Source organism: Heterocephalus glaber, unplaced genomic scaffold (genome assembly GCF_053883595.1).
Source record: "Heterocephalus glaber isolate CG9 unplaced genomic scaffold, H.glaber_assembly_v1.0 deba00000122, whole genome shotgun sequence".
Classification (NCBI taxonomy): Eukaryota; Metazoa; Chordata; class Mammalia; order Rodentia; family Bathyergidae; genus Heterocephalus; species Heterocephalus glaber.
In genome coordinates, this window is record NW_028258138.1 from 73625215 (window position 1) to 73642354 (window position 17140).

Consider the following 17140-nt stretch of genomic DNA (forward strand, 5'->3'; position numbering starts at 1 on the left):
GTTTACACTATCAGTTTCTCACACCAGAGAAACTATTCGGTATTTACACATGTGTGTCCTATTTATTTCACTTAAGAGTATGGCCTCGATATGCATCCATTTAGCATAAATGACTCTAGTTTTTCATTCTTTATGGCTGAGTAGTACTCCATTTTATAAAAAACCCCCACATTTTCTTTATTCAGTTTCCAGTTGATGGGCACTTGGGCTGCTTCCAAGCTTTAGCTACTACAAACTATGCCACTATGAACATGGGTGCACATATATCACTGTGTTATGATTCTTTTAATTCTTTGGGGAAGATATCCAGCAGGGGAATAGCTGGGTCAAATGGGACCTCCAGTCCTAGTTCTTTGAGGTATCTCCATACTGACTTCCACAGTGGTTGCACCAGTCTGCACTCCCACCAACAATGGAAAAGGGTTCCTTTCTCCCCACAACCCTGCCAGCATTTGTTATTTGTTGATTTCTTGATAGCAGCCATTCTTTCTGGGGTGAAGTGGAATCTCAGGGTTGTTTTCATCTGCATCTCTCGAATGACGAGTGATGTTGAACATTTCTTCATATATTTGTTTGCTGCTTTTACTTGTTTGAGAAATGTCTGTCCATTTCAGATGCCCATTTTTGAATTGGGTCTTTGAATTTGGGGGGTCTAATTTTTTAAAATTCTTTATAGATTCTAGAATAGTAGTCCTTTGTCTGAGGTACAGTTGCTAAAAATTTTTTCCCATATTGTAAGTTGTCCGTTAGCTCTGTTGGTGGTTTCTTTTGCAGTGCAGAAGCTTTTTAATAAGATGAGATCCCAGTTGCTGATTCTTTCTGCTGGTTCCCATGCTGCAGAGGTTTTGTTCATGAAGTCTTTTCCTATGCCAATGTCTTCAAGAGTTCTACCTAACTTATCTTCCAGCAAATTTAGTGTTTCTGTCTTAATATTTATATCTTTAATCCACTTTGATCTTAGTTTAGTGCATGGTGATAGGTATGGGTCTAGTTTTAATCTTTGGCAGGTTGAAATCCAGTTTTTCCAACACCATTTATTAAATAGGCCATCTTTCCTCCAATGATGGTGGTTGGCTCCTTTGTCAAAGATGAGGTGGCTGAGCATGTCTGGAGTTGTTTCTGCATCTTCTAATCTATTCCACTGATCCTCAGGTCTGTTCCTTTCCCAGTACCATGCTGATTTTATCACAGTAGCTTTGTAGTATAGTTTCCATTTGGAGATTGTGATATCCCCAGCCATGTCTCTGTTGCTTAGAATTCCTTTAGCTATTCTAGGTCTCTTATGGTTCCAAATGAATTTTTGGATTGTTTTCTCTAGTTCTGTGAAGTATATTGTTGGAATTTCAATTGGCATTGCATTGAATCTATATAGTAGTTTTGGAAGTATGGCCATTTTCACTATATTGGTTCTTCCTACCCAGGAAGAACCTTTCCATTTTCTTGTATCCTCTTCGATCTCTTTTTTTAGATTGCTGTAGTTTTCAATGTAGAGGTCTTTTGCTTCCTTTGTTAGATTGATTCCTAGATATTTCATTTGTTTGGATGCTATTGTAAAAGGAATTGTTTCCCTAATTTCTCTCTCAATGAGTCTGCTATTTGTGTATAAGAAGGCTATTGTTTTTTAAGTGTTGACCTTATATCCAGCTACTCTACTGAATCTGTCAATTAAGTCCAGAAGTCTTTTGGTTGGGTCTTCTATGTAAAGTATCATATCGTCAGCAAATAATGACAGTTTCACTTCTTCTTTTCTTATCTTTATTCCTTTTGTTTCTTTCTCTTTTCTAATTGCTGTGGCTAATGTTTCCAGAACTATATTGAACAGGAATGGTGATAGTGGGCATCCTTGTCTTGTTCCTGATTTTAGCATGAAAGTTTTCAGTTTTTGACCATTTAGTGTGATGTTGGCCTTTGGTTTTTCATAGATAGATTAGGCACAATTTTAATAAATCCCATCATTTGCTTTTTTTCCTTCTCTCCAATAAAGCTATTGGATGCCTAAAATGAGAGAAATGTTTCAAAATAGAACATGCGTAATTAGTTAACGGAGTGAGCTGAGGTTTCATCTGAAACTCACCCTCCCCACATCTTTCAAGCAACTTTTTATATTAATGAAGTGTATTAAAATACACCTTTAGGTTGATTTGTGATTCAGTTCGCCATCTTCAAACAAATTACAGCCAATAAAAGTTTTCAAATTAGCATCTCCTCGTTGGCACTTACAGGTATCAGTGACATTTTTGTGTGGATAGAGGTTATGGAGATTTGTGATTGTGCTGAAGAACATAGGTCTAGAATCAGTACTTATTATTGCTGGTATTAAAGTATGACAAGTAATATCCTGGCTAATTTATATATTCCCACTACTTGAAACACTGAGCTAAGCTGGAATCTGAAGACAAGGTCAAGAAAGTCACTCTAAAATGGAATCTAATGAGTGGTAATATACAAGGGGAGGGAGTTTTTGTAACAAACCCTACTTTGTGGTTTAAAGTGTTCTTTCCTATAAGGCTGAGATGCCAGAAGTAATGTCTCTACATCATGCAGCCTAAAAACAAGAAGTAGTGGTTGTTGTTGTCCATCATTGCCCGTGTGGTCAGGGTTCTCCAGACAAACAGAAACAATATCATGTATGTTATTTTAAGGAATTGGCTCAGGACATTATAGAGGCTAGCAATTCCAAAATATACAGCATGGGTTGGGAAACCTAGGGAAACATCAATATTGCAATACCAGCCTGAAGGTCAACTGCTGGGAGAATTTCTTCTTGCTTGGAGGAGGTCAGACTTTCTTCTGTGCAGGCCTTAAGTTGAGATGAGATCCACCCACATTATGGAGAACAATCCACTTTATTCAAATTTACTCAATTTAAATACTAATCTCATCCAAAAAAACAGCTTCGCAGAAACATCTGGCAAAACATTTGACCAAATATGTGAGGACAGCCAAGTTAATACATAAAATTAACCATCACATTGCCCAAGAGGAGAGGAGCTACAGAGGGTGGCTGCTAGTGTTTTAGTCTCTGGGAGTCTGAGTGTCCAAGAGCAAAGTAGTCTGACTGATTTTCAGCTCTGGTACTTCCTAGTTTTGTGACCTTGGGCAGTTTAACAAACTCTTGGAGCTCATAGTCTTTCTGTAATTAAATAACAGAGTTGTGAGAATTAGGTGATGTAATTCATATGCAACATCCAAGAGCCCCTTTATAGATTCTCAATAATTATTTGTTTCCCTCAACTTCCAAAGGGAGGAGTATTCTCCAGCTGCCATGACACTCTGCTCACAAAGTGATATGCTGATTACTAATTCCATTTTCCACGTATGTGACATACGAATTCTTAATGGAAAGGACAATCTCATTTTTCATGAATGCAATGGTATCCTTATTGATAAATCTGTCTGGGTCAGAAATTATTGGTAAGAAAAGAATCCACTTTTTATCAAGACTGGAGGGAGAGAAATCTCCCAGGCACTTGATTTGTAGGAAATAACTTGTCCTTGTTGAAAACCATAAAATTAGTTACCTGTCTCTTTTTTGGGGATGCATAATCTTGTTCATTTCTCTTGAGGTTCGTTTGTTCCATTCTAAAAGTCTCTTCCATTGTAATTTTGACCAAATGTGACATTTCATGGACTCTCTGGCCTATTCGCCACAGGACTGTGCAGCTCCATGCTCCCACCATCTGACCATCTGGTTCACTGTGTTTCGTAGGTCAAATCCTTGAGAGAATCCAGTCAGTTGCTGGCAAGCTCCACTGATCCTCCCAGAGATGTGAATCAAAAAAAGAAGCCTATTAAAAGGTAAGTTGAGTGTGGTAGGTAAAGTAGCTTACAATTTAGTTTGTAATATGGTTGCTTAGCTGGGTCAGTCAATGAGCCTTAAATTGTTGTACCTGCTCATTGGTCCTGCATCCCTAGCCTAAAGTTGGCCCTCATCTCACAGCAAGTTTCGAGACTGGCACAGGCGGTTTCTCCTCGCAGCCTTTCTGCCTCTCCAGTTCCTAGGCACTAATGGTTGTCATTTGACTGGTCACTTAAGAATCTTCACCACTCCATTATTCACTGCCAGTCAACTGCCATGATCTCAAGGGTAGTCTAATCATCTCTTCTTGTCCTGCTCTTTGTATGTATTGTCCCCTATTCCTGTGTTCTTTGATCTTGAATTCCTCATCCCTCTATAGATTGTGGACTTTGTACGCATTTCTCCCAGTGTTCACCTAGGTCTTTCTCTAAGATGCTCCTGGACCAGTGCTTTGCTCCATCCTGGATGTACCAGAATATTGGCTGTGATGTTTTAAAGCCAGAGGCAGACCCAGATAGGGAATGTGAGTTGTCCTGAGAGGACAAGCCTTAAAGAGCCCATCTGCCTTCACCACTACAGTTGGCCCTCCGTGTCTATGAATTCAATCAACTGTGGATTGAGAATATTTGGGAAAAAATGTGTCTATACTGAATTTAGATGGACTTTTCTTTCATCAAGACAATACAGTATAACACCTACTTTTATAGGATTACATCTTATTAGGTATTCCAAGTACTCTAGAGATGATTTAAAGTGCACAGGAGGACGTAGGTAGGTAACATGCAAATGCTACACCATTTCATACAAGAGACTTGAGTGTTCATATATTTTAGTATCCATAAAGGTTCCTGGAACCAATCCCCTTCTGACACCAAGGGACAATTGTATAGAGCCACCAAATGGAAGCAGCAATGAAGCACTGTAGAGAAAGAAGAAGTCTGTGAGTCACTAAGGCTGAATTTGAATCCTGACTCTTACGTTCACTTGCTTCAAGACCTTGGCCAAGTCTTCTGAGGTTAAGTCCTGTAAAATAGCCTAGGTTGGTGGAAAAATGAAATGAGATGAGTATAAAGCACAATGTCAATGTCAATAGTTATTTTAAAAATCATTTTTATCAATGTTAATAGCAATATTTCCCAGACCACAGAAAATGACAAAAAAAGAATGTATTGGTGTGCCACACAGTCAACTCCTCACTTCTGAGAAACATGCTTTTGTCTCCACTCCATCTATTCCACAAGGTCACTGTCACATGGGGGCGGTGAAGAAATGATGGCTATATTTATAGCACTTAAAGAAAGCGAACTTCAGATTTGGAGAAGTTCCCCCACCTAAAACCTTTTCCCGTAATAAAAGTTTAAAGTCCTTTCCTTGCAGCTTACCTTATTTTTTTTCCCCTTAAACTACAGAAGCAATGTCACATTGCTGCTCCTCTCTCTGTGCAAATGCCATTCTACTAAAACATATTTCTTACTGAATTTTGGTTGGAGGCAAAATTATTTCTAGGTCATTTCCCCTATGATCAAGAAGAGTACAGTAATTAAAACATTGTTTGTAAACAGGATCAAGAAATAATTTATAGCCAGTGTGCAAGGGCTTTGCTCTTTCATGAACTTACTTATTTATGTGTTTGAATAGAACCTATGAATACTAACTGGCTCTTTATTTGAGTAAATGAGACTATGGCAGGGAGTGAATTGAAGAAGGAAAGTGTGAGGCACATAATTGAAAAATAAGATGGAGTGATGGATTTTAGATGGATGTCTGCCACTGAAGCATTTTGTGACTCTAACTAAAGTACGACACTTTGTGCTCTGACTCCCCAACTGGAAAATTATGATAATATAACTACCTGGAAAATATGACATGTGATTCAATTTTTAAAAAGGAAGAGAACATCAACAAGATTTTTGGATTTTTGAATCCAAACAAGCAAATATCCAAAACAAGAGTCTACAAAATTAGAATTTTTAGTTATTCTTAGACACTACATTTTATCCTTTATTATCAGGCTCATTAATATTTGGAGAAGCCATTTTAAAAGTAGAATTTCATCAAATTAATAGTGGGGATATTTTTTAGACAAAAGGCATAATACATAATTTACAAAAGATGAAACACATTTAGCAAAGAAGCATATTTAAAAATTATCAGCCTCACTAGGAATATAAAAAAGAAAGCAGAAAAATGAAGGAACAGTTTTTCAACTTTTTTTTTAGCAGTACTGGGGATGGAATTCAGGGTCTTATATATTAAGCAAGTGCTTTACCACTGAGCCACACCCTTCACCCTCACTTTTGAAATTGGAAAAAATTAAAACACTCTGATGTTACAAGTCTAAAGTTGGTGAGGAATTGGAGAAGTGAGCCCATTAATGGTGAAAGTAAAAGTCAGTACAGCATATCTGAGAGTAACCTGGTAGTAGCTCTAAAATTTTAAACCTGTATGCCCTTTGGCCAAGAAATTCTATTTCAGGGGATTTACCCTATTTAAATACTCACAGTAGACAAAGACATATATATGATGGTGTTTCTGAGAGTAGTGTGGTAATGGCCTGACAAGGTAACCTCAATATCTATTAATAGAAAGTGAATGAATAACTTATGATACAGTCCATATTACTATCTGCCACCATTAAAAAGCATGAAATAAATCCACATATACTGACAGATAGGAGACTGTATACAATATTTTGTTAAGTCATAAAATAAGCTATAGAAATATATAGAATATAATCACACTTTTCAAAAAAAGCTATGTATGGAAATATTTCTCCTAGACTAATACAAGGAAAATTGAAAAATATGGAGGGATACTTTTTCTCTTTCTATATTATATGCTTCTATATTATAATTTTATAGCAAGTATCAATTATTGTTGTTGTTAAGATACCAAGTAGTTTTACATAGACAGGCATTTATAACTATCTCCCTCAGCCTACCCCCATACTGCATCAGGCCAAATTTTTGCTTCAGTTTTTAATTTTTTTCTTTCTTATTTTGGGAGGCATTTTTTAAATAAATAAAATTTCCTGCTAATTATAAAAAATATTTATTCATTGCCAAGATTTGCAAAATGCAGAAAAATCAGAGAAAATAAAGACAACAAGAATCTACTCTTAAAGATACACTGACATATATTTTGATATATTATCTATCTTTCAGTGTTTTCTATAAATTCTAAAATATTAGAACTATTGCAAAGATGGAGTATTGTATACTAATTTTTCACTTAACATTTTATTGATCATTTCCCCATGTTATTAATCACTTTTTAATGTAATTTTATAGTTATAGGATATACCATACTATGGTGTACAATCAGTTAATATCGAACATTTTGGTAGCTTCTAATATTTTGCTATTAAAAACAATATGTGCTGGGTGTGATGGCCCATGCCTGTAATCACAGCACTCAGGAGGCTGCAGCAGGAAGATTGACGTGAGTTTAAGGCCAGCCTGAGCTACATAGTGAGTTCAAGACCAGCCTGAACTACATAGCAAGACCTTGTCTCCAAAAACCAAAGGGAAGAAAAAAACCAATATGTATATGTGTTGGTAGTTATATATATCTATATAGATATATAAATATATATATTCCATTATGTTCTGATTTTCCTGGGGTTGAGCAGGAGGTTGTTTTTTGTCATTGTTGTTGTTTGAGCCAGGGTCTCTCTGGCCTTTAATTTCCTGTGTAGCCCAGGCTGGCCTTGAACTTGTGATTCACGTGCCTGAAGCTCCCAAGTGCTGGACTGTAGGTGTGACCACCATGCACAGCTTGTATTCTGATTATTTCTTCAGGATGAATTTCTAGAAAAGAAAGAAGGGTAAGATTTCCACGAATATTTTAATATGTATTACTGAATTGGCTCCCAGAAAGGCTGAGTAATTTGCCCTCTTATCAGAAAGGATCAGAGTGAATGAAACCTTGTCTATCCTACCCAGGCCAGTGCTTTTATTTTTCATTTAAATAAACAAAAAGAAAATTCAGCCTGTTTCGTAGATAAAATACTTGTCCTTTTTAAAATTTGTATTTATTTGTTAATATAGTTGAAAATTTTAAATATCTATTACCTCTGTTTATAGTCTTGAAAAGAGCATTTCCTTTCATAGTCAAAAGTATTACAGAGTTAACAAAATTAATAATAATTTCTTAATATTATATATGACCTATTTCATAGTTACTTGCTCCAATTGTCTCAAAAATATCTTTTCTGGCTTATTCTGAACAAAATCCAACCCAAGACCATTGCACCTAAATGGTAGGTCTTTGGAGATCTAAAAAATATTATTTCTTTTGTTTTTCTTCCTATGCACTGACTTATTGAAGTTGCCTGCAAAATGCTTTGTTTTTCAGGATTTGTCTGATTGCATCACTGTGGTGCTGTTCATCTTCATCCTCTGCTCATTGTATTTTTTGTAAAAGGGGAGCTGGCTCTAATGTCATGATAAACTCAAGCATCTTCAGAATGAGTAAATCATAAGTGACGGACACTTCTTCCATAAGATCTGGTGGATCATTAAGAATGCTCAGCTTGACCCCTGGATGAAGATGGTACAGTCTGTCCTTCCCATCGTCCTCTATCCAATTTGGAGGATTGGATGGTGATCAGTATGGTCTGTGTTGGCACTGTAAGCATGTCCTTTGTCCCTCTACTGTCTCCTAATGACTTGACCACCAATAGTTAATTACTATCTAAATCAAAGTTTTCATTTGGGATAGAAATAATGATTTTCTAATTCCATCCTTCCTTCTTTTATTCCTATCTCATATTAAGGTGCTGCCTTCGCAGAGCTGAGGACACAAAATCTCAAGACTTTTTATCCCTCATGATGATTTAAATGCTCAGCCCTTGCCAGAACTGGCTCACATACCAATAGTGCAATCTCCAAGTATGGTGTCAAAAAGAAAAAGGAATGGTGAAAGTGCTGGAAATAACCCTGATTTCTATATTATGAAAAGGTACTAGCATAAAACTGAACTGTCCAATAGCAATGGAATGCAAGCTACATATGTAATTTTAAATTGTCTAAAAAAAACTAGAAACAGGTAACATTGTACATAATATATCTTAACCTACATATCAATATATTATTGTTTCACCATGCCTAATTGACATTTTAGAAGATCCACAATACTTCAATTTTCAAACTTAACCTTAACTAAAAATTTTAAATAGTCAAAATCAGAATAGTTAATATTGTTACTTGAATATTATCAACATTTAATATTGATATAGCAGTACTAACTCATTTTCCACATTAAATGTTATTGGTTGTTCAGTGGTTCCGCTGCCTGCCTTGAAAGCGCAAAGACCTGAGTTCGATCCCCGCTACCAAAAAATAAAAAATAAAAAAATAATGTTCCTTATGGCTCTTTCTTCCTCCAGTCCAGAATATAACTCAGTATTGCACATAGCATTTAGTTGTCATGCCTCTTTAGTCTCCTCAAATCTGGAAAATTCCTTCAATTTTTCTTTAATTTTCTTGATTATATTGGCCAGCTTTCCCATTGCTGGGACAAAATACCTGCAATTTAAAGGAAAGAGGTTTAAATGGCTCATGTTTTCAGAGGTTTCAGTCCATGGTCAGCTGTCTCTAAGGCAGAAACATCGTGCTGAAAGGGCATAGTGGGGCAAAGTTGCTCACATCATGGTAGCCAGGAAGCAGAGCACAGGGGAAGAGTGCCAGGGAGGAAGGGGCCAGGAACTGGTATAGTCCCCAAGATGATGTCCCAGTGACCACAGACACATCCAGAAATACACTTCAATAATCTCCTACATGTGTCTCAAGACAATCAAGTTGATAATAAAGATTAAATACCCCAGTGATATTGACATGGGCCAATTGTAATGAAAAATGTCCTTCAATTTTGAGTAGTTTGCTGTTTCCATGTGATTAGTTTCAGGTTTTGTCTTTTGGGCAAGAGTTTGTGTGTGGTAGACAGTGATTCCCTGCCCAGATCCTCCTTCAAGGGAAGACTTGTCTCTCAGCCTTCACCATGTGCTCCAGGCTCAAAGAACAATCTAATTTGATGTCATGCCCATCTCCAAACAGTGTAGTGACTTTTTGAGGCTAGAATATAAAAGCTTAACCATTTTGACCCAACACAGGGCTGAATGTATCAAACATTCAGAATGTCTGGAGAAAAGAGAAGCTGTGAAGAAAATGTATTGGATGCTTACCACTGATTACCATGGAGGCACTACAGAGAAATATATAAACAGTGAAGGGTGAGTAACAGGCTGTTAAAAACCAGGTGTGAAAACTAGAAGGCAACTAGTTGCATTTTTTTTGGTACCAGAGTCCAAACTCAGGACCTTGCACTTGCAAGGCAGGTGGCAGCACCACTGAGGTAAATCCCTGGCCCTATATATTTTTTAAAATTTTATTTTATTAGTACATTTTAGGTATACAATATAATGACATTCATCATTGGAAGTTTGCACCTTTACATAATCTCTCTTGTTTCTTATTTTGCCCCCTTCCCCTGCCCTCCCTTCAACCCCTCCATCCCTCCCTATTTACAAAGTCTTTGTTTCCATTTTTTCATTTTCTCATATTAATTCCATTCCCTTCTTTCCTTTCCCCTACCCTTCCCACTTCCCCTTCCCCTACCCTTCCCATTTCCCCTTCCCCTTTGCCCCTTTTCTTCCTATTTCACATTATCTATTACACCATTTAGTCCTTATTTACACTTTCAGTTTCTCACACTAGAGAAACTATTTGGTATTTACACATGTGTGTCCTGTTTATTACACTTTAGAGTATTGCCTCAATGTGCATCCATTTAGCTATAAATGTCTCTAATTTCTCATTTTTATGGCTGAGTAGTACTCCATTTTATTTAAAAAAAACAAACCACATTTTCTTTATCCAGTCTCCAGTTGAAAGAAACTTTTACCTTTAGTAGGAGGGCAGAAAAACAAAACCTAAGACTTATGAGGTTAGAATCCAATAAAGCAGGATTTTAAAGCCATTGTCAGAGTCCTGGTTGGAAAACATTGGAACGGATAACAGGGCTCATGGGAAGAGATCATACAAGCAGGTGACCTTGAATTTTTTTTCCGGTACCAGGGATCGAACTCAGGACGTTGAACTTGCAAGGCAGGCACAGCGCCACTGAGCTAAATCCCCAACCCAACCCTGAAATTTTGACACTATCTCCACTACTCCAGTCTTCTTTGAACCTTCTGAGCCTGCATAAGCTTTCCATATTAAGAGCTGGCACCTGCCCCTCATAGGGCAACATGTGCCAACTGTGTCCTCACCTCCCCTTTTGGCCAGTGAGTGTGGAATGAGGGCTAAGTCACAATGCAACTCAGCTAAGGACACAGTGGGCTTACAAGGAAGAAAAGGCACTATACACCAAAGAAGCTGCTAGGTCTAGGCACTGTGTCCCAGGAAGAGTGGAAGGAGAGCACTGACTGGATACTAAGGAGCCAGAGCATACAATTGAAAGGGAAGAGTTTATTGACTTGGGACACTTAGGATGCAGAACTTAACACCTAGCAAGAACCCAGGACCTCAGAAGGTGGTGTGAACTCACTCCTTCAAGGGTGGGAAAATGATGGCTCACACTGTGAAGCTGGAATGTCAGAACCACCCTGTCAGGCAGTGGAGGGATAAGTTAAAAGTGGATGTGGCATATGGTCTGGCTGGAATATGTGGCATATGTGTGGCTGGAAGACTTGCTGAGGAGGATATTTGTGGGAAGGCCCGGAGGAATGAGCTGAGATGAGGGGGCATCACTAACAGGACGAGTGGGGGCTGTCTCTGAAAGCCAGGGCTGGTGGCAGCAGAGGCTGTTATAGAAAGTGGCTCTTCATATCAAAGGACCTAGAACAAACAAAGGTCAAGTGCAATGCTGGGGTGGGACCATGATTACTGTGATGACTGGCAAAGTCAGAGTGGCAACCAGAGGGCCTAACTGCAGAGAGTCATGAAAATGGTTAATGGAACCTGGCAAAATAGATGAGCCACTGACAGGAATACTACACAGCTTTTACTAGTACATGAAATAAAGGATGAATGACTAGGAGGCTGAAAGGATTTAATCCACGAAAGCGTCACCATTCCTTGTATCCCCAACAAGCATAATACATTCCCTGGGTACTAACAGGCAGAAGCTGAGGTGCAACTATATGCCGTATATCCCTTTTTCCTTCCCTTTATGGTATTAGTAACATATATTTTGCTTCTTTGTTATAAGCCTCCAAAACATGTCACTATTTTTGCTTTAAGTAGTTTACTACACTAGATAAACTTTAAAAGAAGAAAAAATCTTTTTGGTGCTTTTATTCCTCTTGTGTGAACTCAAGTTTCCATCTGGAATCATTTTTATTTAATGTGAAAAACTTTCTTTAATATTTATTATACAGTAATTTAGATATGATACAATAAATTTCTTATCATTTACTTGCCTGAAAATCCACCCCCCTTTCTCTCTCTCTCACTTTTTAAGAGATAGGGGTCTCACTATGTTGCTCAGTTTGGCCTTGAACTCCTGAGCTCAAGTGATCCTCCTGCCTCAGTCTTCTCACTAGCTAGGACTACAGGCATGTGTTATCACTCCTATTTTTCAAAAGAATTGTTGCTGGACGTAGAACTCAAAGTTATCAGAGATTTTTCTTTCAGGGATTTAAAGATTTTTACCCCATTATATTTTGACTTGCATTCTTTCTGATATGAAGGGTGAAGTCAGTAGTACTTTTATCTTTCTCTGTATGCATTGTGATTTCACAGTTTCATTCACTGTTTCTAATATTTTAATTATTGGTTTTCAGCAGTTTCAAATGTGCCCTGGTACGGTTTTCTTTATGTTTACCCTGTTTAGGATTAGTTTTTTGGGGGGAGGGGGCTGTCTGTAGGTTTATTTGTTTGATCCAGTTTAGAAAAATATTGGCCATTATTATTTAAAATGTTTTTTGTCCCTTTACCTTTCCTTCAGAGGCTCTGATTACACTGTTAAACAACTTTGTATTGACTCATAGGCTACCAAGAGGCTGTTCATTTTCTAAGTTTTCTTCTTTCTGTGTTATAATATAGATTATTCTTTTTTCCCTTAAAAAAAAAACAGTACTGGGAATTGAATCCAGGGCCTTGTATATGCTAGGCAAGAGTTCTACCGCTGTGCTACATTGCTAACCCCTAGAATTCTTTTGCACTGTTTCTTCGTTCATTGATCCTTTCTTTGGCAAGGTCTAATCTGTTGATAAATCCACACAGCAAAATTTTAATGTCAGTGTATTTTTCTACTCTAGAAGTTTGATGTGGTTCTTTTTATGGTTTTCATTTCTCATATATTTATGTTCTTTTCAATTCTCATCTATATTTATGGTAACTGATCTAAAGTTTTTTTCTGTTTTAAAATATAATTTCATTAACTGTAATTTCTGGATCTCTTTTCTGTTAACTTATTTTTTTCTTGTTTATGGTTTATATTTTCCTGCTTCTTCAAAAATATAGTAAATTTTTTTTTTGAGTCAGAGTCTCACTATATAGCTCAGGCTGACCTTGAATTTACTATGTGGCCCAGGCTGGGCTTGAACTCATTGCAATCCTCCTGCCTCAGCCTCCTGAGTGCTGTGCTTACAGGTGTGCACCACCAAGCCCAGCATGTTTCAGTAATTTTTTTAGTGAGTGTGAATGTTACATGATTGAGTATCTAGATTTTACTTTCTTTGCTTAAAGACTGCTACATTTCTTTCCAGCTAGGAGTTAATTTACTTGTAGATTAGCTTTTTGATCTTTGGGCTAATTTAGCCTTATTTGTAGTGTGGGCTTCCTAGGGTCTTTTTACCAAATGTCCCAGATTTTAAATACTCTACTTGACTTCTTTCCGTCTTGTGCTTAGGTAAACAACTCCAGGAAGCAGTCAGGGGAAATTTGGGGGACTCATATTGTTTTGTTTTCTTTCTTTCTAGATCACAATCTTACTATGCCTGAACTGTCCAATGCCTGAATATACTTGCTTCATAGATTTGGCTTTGTTTTCTATTGCTTATGGTAGGAGATTTGGTTTGGTGGTAATTACTTATGGCCATATAATACTTAGCATCTTTCAAATACAAACTTTCTATTGAATAAAACACACTGGAAAATTGCATAATAATAGGGATACAGTTTGAAGAATTTTCATTAATTGAACATATCATGTAAACAACACCCAAATGGAGTAAAAGAACATTAGAACTTCAGAAGTTCCCGAGTGTTCTTTTTCAAACATTAATAGTACTACCTAAGGTCAACCAATATTCTGATTTCTATAACCTACAGTATTTTGTTTTTTGAGCATAACATAAATGTAAGCATGTGGTATGCATGTTTTGTGTCTGAATTATTTCACTCAGTTTTGTTATGAAATTCAATAGTGCTAAATTGTTCATTTTTTCCTGTATTCTACTATGTAAATATACTAAAATTAATTCATCCTATGAATATCCTTATACACATACCTTTGAAGGAAAATATAAATACATTTCTGTTGAATGTACAGCTAGTAGGATTGGAATTACTGGGTTCACCAAATTTATATAATTAGTTGAGATCTTTCTTCTGAACTCCAGACATATTTATTCAAACCTGAATGACATTTCCATTTGTAAGTATCTCAATCGTTTCTCAGCCTTTTGGCTAAGATCAAGTGTATAAGTATCTCAAATTTAACATATAGTAGAACATTTGCTCCTCATTCTTTGTTCTCTGAATCAGTAAGTGGCTTAACTCATCTAGTTTCTAAAGGAGTCATTCTTAACACTCCTCTTTCCTTGACCCTTCCCCGCAAACCAATCCATTATTAAAGTCCTTGGATTCTGCCTCTAATTTATAAATATCTTAAACTTACCCATCTCTTTTTGTCTCTGCTGCCATTTCCCTAGTCCAAGCCGCCATCATTTGTGCCCTTAACTAATGTAACTGTCTCCAAACTGGCCTTCCAGTAAACTTTCTTGCTGTCTTCCATTGTGAGTTTTTACAAATGTAAATCAGATTCTACTTAACAGTCTTTATTAGCGGCCCATTGACCTTGGGATACCTTAGAGTCTGAAATCTATAAAGTGGCCAATTAGAGCATGCTCTAGCCTTAGTCTCATCACAGCCCAAGCTTACCCTTGTCCCCTACAATCCAGCCACAATTTCCTTTCAATTCAAAGTTCTTTCATGACCCAACACGCAGATAATTCCTTGGTCTAGAACATTCTCTAAGACTCCTTAATATGCCTGAAGTTTAAAAGGCACTTATTTAGAGGGCTCTTCCCTGACAGTCCAAAATTAACTTATCATCGCACCCATTAATCTTTCTCACCATTTATATTTCTGTAACAATTCATCCTTTAATGTCTTTTGCTCCTGTTACACCTTCAATTCAATCGAGCGTTATGTTCACTCTTAAAACCCGATGTCTAACACAGCGCTTGTTGCCTGGAAGACACTCAGTAAATGATTGTTTAATAATACAAGACCATGCAAACGCTGGGAGGGACTCTGGGGACAGCATCTGGCCCTTCTCAGCCGAGGTTAATTTCCTCTAGGGGTAGGGGCAAATGGGGGCAGGTCCTTTCCTTGCTAGTCCAGAGGACGCTTTTCCTCCTTCCCTAAAGTGTTTGCTTTAGGGCCGCGTGTGAGAGAAAAATTGCCTCCAGACACAGAGGAATAAGCAAGGGAGATTAGCCTCATTTCTGAGGGACAACACAGTTCCATTCCCAGAGGACTATGCAATATGCGTGACAAGCTGCCAATGTCTCCTGGGAGAGGCGGGACTAAGGCGGGCCCGGGAAGGGGACGAGTCAGCGAGTGCTTCCAAGAGAATCTGATTGGTCTGGGCGAGCAGAGCGGGCGGGGGCGGGGCTTGACTCCGGGTGCAGCCACGTTGGACTTGGGGGAACCCTGCCTAGAGGCCACTCCCAGCCCCACAATGCATTGCGTGGCGCGTCACTCGGAGCTCCCGGCCCAGGCTCGACAGGTACTGACCAGCCCCTTCCAGTCCACTTCCCTCCTCGTTCAGGGTCGCTGGGACCCTGGCTGGCCGCTGACCCCGCTCTCCCGCCGCCTTTCTCGGTCTGCCTGGGTCTGGAAGCGAGCCGGTGCAGAGGGAGCCGGTTGTCGTTGGGGCCGCGGAGTTCTGAGGGGCAGACAAGCGAGGACTCCTTCCCCTTCGTCTTGGATCTGTGGGCCACGCGGGCGGTGGTTTCTCCTTGGCTGGCTTGCTCCCAGTATGGAGCCCGAGCTAGGATGTCTGAGGGAGGGGACCTTCGCCGTGGGCTGCCAGCGATTGGTAGTGAGCACTCGGTGGCCCAGCTGTCAGAAGCATAGGGCTCCACCCAGCCTTTTAGGTGGCCCAAGAGAGCTTGAGGTGACATTTCCTATATCTCTTAGGCAGGGTAGGACTCAACAGTGGCTTACCGTGCATTCTGTGGAGGATTGAATCAGTGTTGAGTTCAGAGATTTACCCGCGCTGGCTCACGGAAACTCCTCGAGGCCAGGCCCTCTTAGGGACACTTTGGGAGCGATGTGGGCCAAAAGAGACCTGAGCAATTGGTTCTGGAGGTCTGCGAAAGAGAACTCCGATCCCTCACAGGCTTGAATCTCTCTGGTAGTAAAAACAGCTTTAGAATTCTCTCCTGATGCTTAGCTTCCTGGATCATTCACCTGGGGCAGGTGGAGCGCTTCACAACCAGCTCTCCTATGCCTGTTCAGGTAAAGACCAGTCCTGAGCCAGAATGTCAGCCACCACACTGGACACGATAGGATCCCTACTGATAGGTGAAACAACCACTTTTTAAAACTCTGACTCACATTCCATGTCACTGGTATTTGTTCACATTCCAAGATTGTAAGGAATTAGGCAGTGCCTTGAATTTGACACCTGTGACCATTCCCTAAATTAATGGAACATCTTTCTAGGTATTTCCTATGTTGAGAACCATCACATCAGTTTAGTACTTTAGAAAATGCATGACCAATTGAAATTTAAGTATATTTTCTGTTGCTGTACATAAGAAACAAAATTTAAGTGTATTTTCTGTTTCTGTACAAAAGAAACCTAGGTCTTATCAAAGGGATGCTAGTGATCTTCCTCTGTATTTGTGTAAGAAGTTTGGATAGATTGAGAGGCAATGTCTCATATAGTTGTTAGGATTAGTCCTAAATTTAAACACCTACTTGCTTATTTAGGGATTGAGCAAATTACTTAAACTTTCTGGGCTCGAGTTTCCTCAAAAGTAAAAGAAGCTAGTAGTACCACCAGACAGCTTATTGAAAAGTTTAAATGAGGTAATGTGTATAAAGTGCCTGGTCCATAGAGGATAATCAATAAATAACATGAACAGCAAATACTAAATAC

General features: G+C 38.5%; 1 protein-coding gene across 3 annotated transcripts in view; it reads left to right on the forward strand.

The window, feature by feature from the left end:
• The first annotated feature begins 15618 nt into the window (after positions 1-15618).
• Sec22a (SEC22 homolog A, vesicle trafficking protein) overlaps positions 15619-17140 on the forward strand; it is an 86639-nt gene continuing 85117 nt past the window's right edge. For all 3 annotated transcript variants that reach the window (XR_015453031.1, XM_021251273.2, XM_087216203.1), the window contains exon 1: positions 15619-15760. The gene's annotated coding sequence lies outside the window, so the exon portion shown is untranslated. The remainder of the gene's footprint in view (positions 15761-17140) is intronic.